The 8998-nt window shown below is 29.8% G+C and overlaps 2 long non-coding RNA genes across 3 annotated transcripts; both read left to right on the forward strand.

Moving 5' to 3' along the window:
• The first annotated feature begins 3436 nt into the window (after positions 1-3436).
• LOC121208486 (uncharacterized) lies at positions 3437-5535 on the forward strand. 2 transcript variants are annotated; one of them, XR_005903544.1, is made up of 3 exons: positions 3437-4238; positions 5258-5308; positions 5444-5535. It is a non-coding gene; the product is annotated as an uncharacterized lncRNA (long non-coding RNA). The 2 variants fall into 2 exon arrangements; XR_005903545.1 differs by having other exon boundaries at positions 3566-4238; positions 4755-5308.
• Positions 5536-6421: 886 nt separating this feature from the next.
• Positions 6422-7603, forward strand: LOC121208487 (uncharacterized). Its single transcript, XR_005903546.1, has 2 exons — positions 6422-6603; positions 7378-7603. It is a non-coding gene; the product is annotated as an uncharacterized lncRNA (long non-coding RNA).
• The last annotated feature ends 1395 nt before the right edge of the window (positions 7604-8998 follow it).

The following is an 8998-nucleotide window of genomic DNA, read 5'->3' on the forward strand; positions in this document are numbered from 1 at the left end:
TTAGGAAACATTTACGGAATTTGATTTTGCATATTAGAACTCGAGATATGAATTTTTAAGCGACTGTGGCGCAGATTGCTAGCTTGACTAGAAATTTTAAAATGAATTGTATGAGCTGTTTAAGTAATGAATTAAGTCCGTTAACACCTCGTGTTCGACTCCGGCAACGGTCTCGGGTACGGGGCGTTACATCCACTATCCTGCACGGAGGCGAAAACCTAACGAAGGCGTGGTTTCTCACTCCCACTTAAGGGTGTGACCACAACAGTCATGCAAATGCAATGCGTATCAGAATATATAACATATGCAATAATACAAACACATGTAATGGAAAGAGGATTGAATTTTAAAATTTTTCAAATTTTCGACATTAAGACAAAAGGTAATCAATTATACGGCTTGACTCTCTTATTAGTCCCTAGCGGAGTCGCCAAGCTGTCGAAACCATTTTTAAATAGAGTTTTGGAAAATGGAAATCGACTTTAAGAAAAACGAAAACGGGAGTCGCCACCAATCTTTTTAGGTGTGATTGGATCACCTTAAAAAATGTTTTATTTTAAAACATTAATTTTGGTTTACGAAAGTCGAGAAAACAGATTCGGGAGTCGGTTACGTACAAGAAAGGGTTAGCACCCTCGTAACGCCCAAAAATTGGTACCTAATTGATTATCAAGTGTCTTTAATGTCGAAAATTTGAAAGTTTTAAGATGCAATCCCCTTTAAAATATTTTGACTAAAGTTCACTTGTATCAAATGAATCAAAATATCATATCCAATAAGTTAGGATGCAATATTTTTAAGACATTCGAAACTCAGTTAGCCTTTTTTGAAAATCCCTATCTTGAAACAATAAAATGCCATATCCAGTAAGTTAGGACACAACGCTTTGAAATTCCAGGACAGTTGCTCGTATTTTGAAAACCTTAAAAACTTAGAAGGGTGCTTGAATATTCAAACTCAACGAGAAAAGTCGCAATGCAGTAAGTTAGGGCACTACCTTTCTTGAGGCTTCAAAATACCAAGCATTGCCTTTTTATTTTTGAAAACTTTTGAGTAATTTGGTAAAAATGAATTTCTTTATTTAAAACGTTTGCTCATGCAGAAGAATGGCGTTAATATATATCACAAGACAAATATGCCAAAGGTAATAAATTACAACATATTACAATTCATAATAATATAGGCAAAAAGAAATAACCTAAAAAAACGAAATATACACATTCTAAGATGATTATGCTAAAAGATAAACCTATACAATATTAGTAAATAGAAATACAAAAACAATTCATAATAAGTCAAAGAATATAAAAGTAGAAATGGAAATCAAAATTTATAATAATAAGGAGTGACAAAATAACCCCTAAGAAAACAAATATGAATAATTTAAACACCAAATCAATATTTATGAAGAGGAAGAAAAAAAATGATAATATTAAAAAAATATATATATAATAATTAACATATTTAAGTAAGTAAAAAAATGAATTAAAAGAAAAGGATATATAACAATTTAATATACATAGGAAAATATATATAGTTTTTTAAAAAATTATTATTAAAACAATTAGAAATATTGTACATGTTAAATATTTTAGATAAATAATATATAACATTAAGATTTTTAAGAGAATAGAAATATTATAAATGATATTTTAAAAAAGGATTATATGCACAAAAAAAATATATAAAATCTTTAAATCCTTTTAATATATGATATAATATACATAGATTATAAGGTATATAAGAAAAATAATGTACTAAATATTGCTATTACACTTAGTTTTAAAAAAAAAATAATTAAAAAATGTACATAATTAATTAATAATAAAATAATGTATATTTTATAATAAAATAGATGTAATATATAATAATATAAATTTTATTATAGATAAAGTATAACATAAATATGATATGAATAATTTTGTGTACAACGATATAGTAAAATAAATAATATACATGCATAATAAAAATTTATATAAAAAAAAAGAATGTGTAATATATATGAAGGAAATATGAACATTATTATATAAATAAAGACAATATTATCTATTAATAATTTTTTTAAAAAAAATTTACCATTTACAAATTCAATAAATGATGATACACAAAAATAATATAAGGAAATATATAATGAAATATATAAAATATAATTTATAGATAAAATATAAAAATAAATAATATAATGAAATATATATAAATAAATAAAATAACTAATAAAAATAAATGATATAAAAAGTATTTAAAATAAATTTAAAAAATAAAAAATGATTAAAATTTAATTAAATTAAAGAATCTGGGGTTAATTGCAAAATAGAAATATTTGGACTTAATTAAAACACAAGATAAAATAGAAGGACTCTTGGGTAATTAAACCCTAATCCCAAAACGATGTCGTTCTCTGGAACTGATTTTTACAAGGGCACTAGGATTAAATTGAAATGAATATAAAAGATTGGAGCTAAATTAAAATAAAATTAAAATGAAATTAAAAAAATTTGAAAACACGAAAGGGTCAATCGGGCAATTTGCCCATTTTCAAAAAAACGCGGATCCCACCCGTGTTTTTGAGTCAACATGTGGATCCTATGCCTAGAAACGACGTCGTCTAAGGCTTATCGGATTAAGCTAAAACGGCGTCGCTCTATTAAGGCTATATAAGCCAAATTCCAGTTTCAACATCATTCTGAAACACCGTTTAAAAAAATTAACAAAAATCTTCTGGAAGAGGACTGAGAGTTGGTCATCGGAGCGCCGTTGAGTCTCCATCCACCGATTCCCACGTGCCTACGCGCCACCATACACGGTGGTCGGAGGGTCAAAAACCCTCACCTTTTCAAGCAAAAAACAGGTAATCCTTCCCCTTTTTACTATTTGCAATGTATATTTAAAATATTCACCTTTTGTACTCGATCGACTATTGTACTCTTTTCTGTGTAGGCAAAAATAAACTTTTTTATTGAATTTGTTTCTGTATCCAAAAAAAAAACCCCTTTTTACATTGTATTTTACATTCATTTATACTGTTTACAAATAAATTACAAAAAATTAGTCCCCGATTCTGATTGGTTTGATTGCTTGCTTATTTCCTTTTCTTGTAGGTTAACAGCGCAATCCTCGGCGGTGGGGCATGATCTATGCGCCGATTGAGGTGTGACAAAGGGACTGGAACCACGACGCTGATGGAGGGTAGTTGAAACAACAGAGGTTGAAGAGGCATGACCCTTAGGCTTATTGCGGCGCGAACCCTAGCTAGGGTTTCTCAGCTGCTGAAAGTAGGTTGGGCAAATTGGGCCTTGTACATTTTGGACCTGGGTGTAATGGGTACCGAGTTTTGGGTAGTTTAGCTGGGTTACGGGTTAATGGGTAATTTAGCTGGGTTTTAGGCATTTGGGTTTTGTCAGGCTTTAAAGCCTATTTATTGTAAATAGACTTTTTTAATGAACTTTTATTTATTTTATATTAATTAATTTAATTCTTGCAAGCCCGGGTAAATTTGGGCGATTACAGAGGCGATTTCATTTTTCTGTTTATTAATCCCCTTCCTCTTTGTTGCTTCCCCTTGGTAAGTATCACCCCACGCAACCTATCCTTTATTTTACTTAATCTCCACTCACTACTATGATTTAGAATTATAGAGGCGATTTCATTTTTCTGTTTATTAATCCTCTTTTTCTCCCTTCTCATTTTATCATTCTTTCAAAATATATTTTAGTCTGACATCATTTCATTATATAAAACCCAAATTGCTAACTTTACATGTCTTCCAGTCGGATAGGAGTCTATGTTTGATACAATATACTCATTTGTCTTTTTAAAATTATTTTTCTCTCATATATTTTTGGAGGGTTGTATATCGTGTGCATGCGTGCGGTGTGTATATATAATATATGCTGGAATACGTACATAAATTTTTAAATATTTTTTGAGTGGTTCACCTGTTTGAATTTTGAACTTGATGCAACTGTGTTAGGTTCTACATCTGAGAAGAAACTAGATGCCAATCATATAGCCTTCTCAAATATCAGGGCTCAAGCTATAATTGCTAGGTCTTCAAGTTGTAAGACAAGGAAATTTAGCAATTGACTGGATTTAGTTTCATGAAGGAATGTGATGGGGTTGCTTTTCGGAGTTTCGATCATCTCGTTAAACTCGCCAGATGCCGATGGTGCCGGTTTGCCACCTGAAGAAAAGCCGAAACTATGCGATGATGCTTGCGAAAAGGAGCTTGAAAATGTATGGTGAGATTGCATAGCTCCCTTATCTTTGATTTTTCCTCCATCCATAGGCTGCTAGTGTTAGTTTACTTATTTAACAGCATTTCGTGTATCCTATCATGTTTGGGTTCTTTACCATATCATATCATGTTCAAGTTATTTTATATAAAATTTGATACATTCATGTATTCGTGTCATGTAATCTGCCAAGTAGGCATTGCATCTGTAAGACATTAGTAATGTACTAATCAAGAAACATAACCTTGCTAAATATCCAATGAAGTTTACCTTATCTAGGCATTGCAGTTGATGCTTTGAAACTTCTTGTTGGCATGCTTGATCATCTTATACATTAAAGTATAACACTATGTTACCCTGATTTGATGTGAGTTTTGAATACCAGTATGTGTTCAGCATAAATATATACTTAGTATGATTGATTGCTGATGTAACAATGTTTGATTGCCAATCACATGATTTTCACTTTTGTTTTCTCTTCAATAATGATTGATTGCTAATGTAACAATTTTTTTTTACCAGGATGCTGTCTAACAATTGCATAACCGAGCCATGTTTTTAAGATTGATTGCAAATGACTGGTATTGTGAAATAACACTTACATAAGATAAATTAGTAACTCTGGCTTTGGCATACAGGATGAACTGCTTTGGTTGGAATTGTTTGATAATTAATGTTGTGGTATTTTTTTATGAGAGAGTAATTTGGATGTGAATGTAATATTAAATGTAATAACCCTCTGTATTGCATTAACAAAAACCACTGCCTTCATCTAGCAAATGATTTCATTTCAGGGTGATATTGGTGATTTTGGGTTTTATTTATGTTTTATGGCATATTCAAAGTCTGCAGTTAAGTTTACAGTGAGCCAGTTGACTGCATTTCTTTTTTCATGTTTTACAACTTTTTCTGACCAACAATTTATTTGTTACATATATGTTTTATTTTATTTTAATCGTTAGTTGTATGTCACTAATGCTTAATTATTATAATTTTTTACATAAATGTTTTTTTTTTACTCGAAGCTAAGAAGTTAGCATCACAATATCAAAAGGAAACGGACAAATGCAATTCAGGTATGGAGACTACTAAAGGACTTTTATTTGCTGAATAACTATTAAAGCTATAATAGATATACAAATCAAAACTTATGGATTTTATTCCTCATTGCTATTTTCTGCTTTCCTTTTGTTGCATTATGGTCTCAATAGTGTCAAAGACACAGTTGATAAGTTAAGAAGTGATGCCAGGCAAGAGTCTAAGACAAAATTAAATATGGAGGATTTTATGGTTCCTTGTAGAGGTAAATTATCTGTTGCATTTATTATCTATTTTTTTTCTTTTTCTCCTTTGCAACTCTTGTCTGTTCTTACATGTGTCGGTCATTAAAGGGCTTTTGTGATATTTTAAATTTATAGAAATGTTATTTCATTTTATGATCTAGAGAAGAAAAGAAAGAGAGATCCAAAAATTCATCATCAGTATCAGAAGTTATGAATATAGATGAAGATGCTGTAAGTGCCCCATTTATACATTTTCTTCCATTCTCTTTCTAATATAGGAAATCTTGAAAGACCATTTCTTAGTATTTTCTTTCCAAGGAAATATTACCTTACTTTCTAAAATATTGGCGCACCATTCACTGCACACAACATTTATTGTCAAATAAAAGACTGGGTTTTGTTGGGGATTGTTTTAGGTTGAAAGAAGAACACGGAGTAGGAAGGCATAAAGTGGAATCGGAAGGTATAGTTATTGAGGAAAGAGCAACTGAAATGGCAAGTGATTTTACTCACTCTTGCTTGTAATCCCTTGCTACCAATTGGTTTTTATATAATATATATATATAGTGTTGTTTTATATATTAGCTGTAAAAATGGATCATAGTGTCACCATCTGTAGTTATCCTTTTAATTTTTATGGTATACATGTTATTTGAGGTTCTATTAAAGGAATTCGGTTGTGGTATACTTGATTAATTAAAATACAAGAAGATGAAGGCCAGTGGAAACTTAAGCGTCAGAAAACATCCAGCTTTTGATCTTGTAATTTTCATAAATTGAAAATGATACGAAAGTTTATATTTCAAAATTAGTTAAGACATGTGAACTTTGGCTTTTTTCAGAATTAAGACATCTGTCTCCAATCTTGAACAATAAGACATCTGTCTCCAATCTTGAACAATCTTGAACAATGTTGTTTTATTAAATATAATAAAATTTAAAGTGTAGAAAGTAGTATTTGTACTGACTTGGTTTTTTTTGTTCCGAGGATTCAGTACCGCCCGCATTTAGAACTATTGCTTGAAAACATCCCAACAATGTTTCAGAGTAGTACAACTGCTGAGTCATGTTTTGGTGCTGCAATCAAGGTAAGTTATTACAAGGTTATACCTTCATAGTCTGTTTGAGGTGTTGAGTGTATGTAACTTGGTTACTTGAAGAAAACTGAGGTTAAGATACTGATACATCAATCCTTATCTTAAACAATTTGTATGTAGTTTAGATATGTAGTTTATTTGAGTGTCGGAGTTTTTGGACTGCTTTCTCAAAATTTTTATCGACAAGAAGTTTTCTAGGAAAATTTGACATGGTCCTGAATTCAATTTATAATTTGTTGCTAATATTCTTTTATTTTTAGCTGAATTAACTGACCAAATCCGGTTTGGTTAACAAAAGAGATTTTAAGAAAATTTGATATTTGAATGTTATTTTGGTTATTAGTTAGGATTAGTCCTGTTAAGTTTTTATACCTTCATTTTATTTGTTTTGAAATTTTAGTATGTGTTAATTTAACATCTGATGGTGATTAATATCTTCATTGTATTGTGCTTCTAGATTTTGATTTGTTCTGATATTTTGGTTGGATTTGTAGAATTATCCATTGAAAAAATGTTGAAGGTTAATTTTGTTTCGTTAACGAAAACCAACTAAATTAACCGAAATATTAAGTTGTTCTCTCTTTTCCTGCAATTTTGTAGTTAACGGATTTGGGTTTCACGTTACATTATTTTGTATGTTGTAGGTACATATTATGCACAGCCTTTTCAATAACTTCTGCATTAATAGACTGGAGTAGTGTACAAAAATCCTTTAGACACTTGCAGACCATTCAAATCTATAATATTTTTCCCCTCTGTTTGTAGGTTCATTGGCATCTTGTCCTGATGAGAGTGTAGTTTATGAAGCTTTAAACTTTGCATTGTCCTCCAAGGTATTAGAATTCCTAGTTCAAAACTTAGCAATTTGTCTTTTTTATAAAAGACCAAATTTCCAATTTTCAATGTTGTTTAGGTTCGCAAACAAGATGATGTATTTGGACTTGCTGTATTTTATTTATATCTTTATATTTAATCTAATTTTTATTATTTATTTTAGTTTTGATTCTATATTTTTATTTTTATTTTAATATTTAAGATAACTTGAGTTCTAACTTTTAGATTCTAATTGTGTTATTAATTTATTATTTTAAATTATAAATTTAAATTCATCAATTTTTATATTTAATTTTAAAGTTAAAATTTTCATAGAAAATTTAATTTAAACAGTAACTTTTTTTCATTTATACTTAAAAATATATAGTTTGAAGTTCAAATTTCAAAAATAAAACATAATATAATATTTATCATAGAAATAAATGTTTATTTAATTAAAATAATTTTTTAAAGGTCATTTTTTTAGCGGCGTTTTTTGATAAAAGCGCCGCTAAAGGTCATACTTTTAGTGGCGTTATCTATAGCTGCGTTTTTTGCGGCGCTTATAGGCCTAAAAGAGCGCCGCTAAAAGTTTATTTTGATGTAGTGCATGCATGCAAGCTCTGGACATAGTTTAATGTATGTTGTGTTCTTAGGTGTTTTTAGTTATTAAAAGGTTAAGAATACTGGATCTTCAATCATTTGATACAAGTGAATACTCGACAGAATATTCATAGCACTTCGTAGCACTCTAGACATAGATGTTGCAAGTTGTACAGAGAGGACGTTCATTGCAGTTATCAATCCCAGGTTCCGTAGACTTAAATGAACTTAGATTTTTAGCTCAAAATCCAGCTATTGAAAGAGGCAGGTCACTATAGCGATTCTCTGGGTAGTAGCTTAAACAATATTATGCCATGGCATTATCTTGATGTGAACATTTCTCTTAAATAATTCCAGCCCTATTCATTCAACAACAGAAATACTCTTGATATTCTCTATGAATTGCCACATCATTTTACTTTCCGTATCAATTCTTTGTTCATTATCATTTAATCTTAGTGATTCATTACTCTAATTTCTTATTCACTTTGAGATTATTTCCTGATATTTTAGTATAATTAACAGTATTATAATAACATACTCAATTTCTTACCAATTTTTGATCCCTATGGAGACAATACTTACTTATCACTTTTACTTGAATGATGTGTACACTTGCATAATTGCTTTAGTTATTTTACATGTAATAATTTTTTGGCGTCATTTTTGGGGATCGATTGCATTAGTGAAAAGTTGGTCTGTTATTATTCTTGTTAGAGCAGTTAATTAGTATTTTATTTGACTTTTCAGGTTTGTATTAGTGAATTAGAAGAAGTATTCAAGAGGATGCAGAACATTGTTTTGATCCTAATATTGAAAGGACATTAATGCAGAGAAGAAAAGAGTTAAAGGAAATGGAGAGGATTAGAAATGAAGAAAATAGTTAAGGGAAATGGAGAGAATTAGAAATGATCCAAACATAGAAGATAATGTACTCTAGAATGAAAGGAATGTTGATATTCCTTAAATT

Source organism: Gossypium hirsutum, chromosome A10 (genome assembly GCF_007990345.1).
Source record: "Gossypium hirsutum isolate 1008001.06 chromosome A10, Gossypium_hirsutum_v2.1, whole genome shotgun sequence".
NCBI lineage: Eukaryota > Viridiplantae > Streptophyta > Magnoliopsida > Malvales > Malvaceae > Gossypium > Gossypium hirsutum.